Raw genomic sequence first — 250 nt, forward strand, 5'->3', positions numbered from 1 at the left:
ACTTTAAAGAGGGATTTCATCTCATAATTAACACTAAAATATTATTATCAGCATTAACTATATTTGATAGGTTATGAATTTCCTCATATTCATTTTTGTTTAGAAACTATGTATTCGTCAATTCGAGTTCTGTAGCATGCCAAATGGATTAGACCTTTTTCTTCATGCCCTGTTCAGCCACTTCTATTCATATAATAACTGTAAACGAGTAATTATATTCTTGGGATCTTACTACCGCAGGCGAAGGGGA

The sequence above is a fragment of the Penaeus monodon genome, chromosome 15 (genome assembly GCF_015228065.2).
Source record: "Penaeus monodon isolate SGIC_2016 chromosome 15, NSTDA_Pmon_1, whole genome shotgun sequence".
In the NCBI taxonomy this organism is placed as follows: Eukaryota; Metazoa; Arthropoda; class Malacostraca; order Decapoda; family Penaeidae; genus Penaeus; species Penaeus monodon.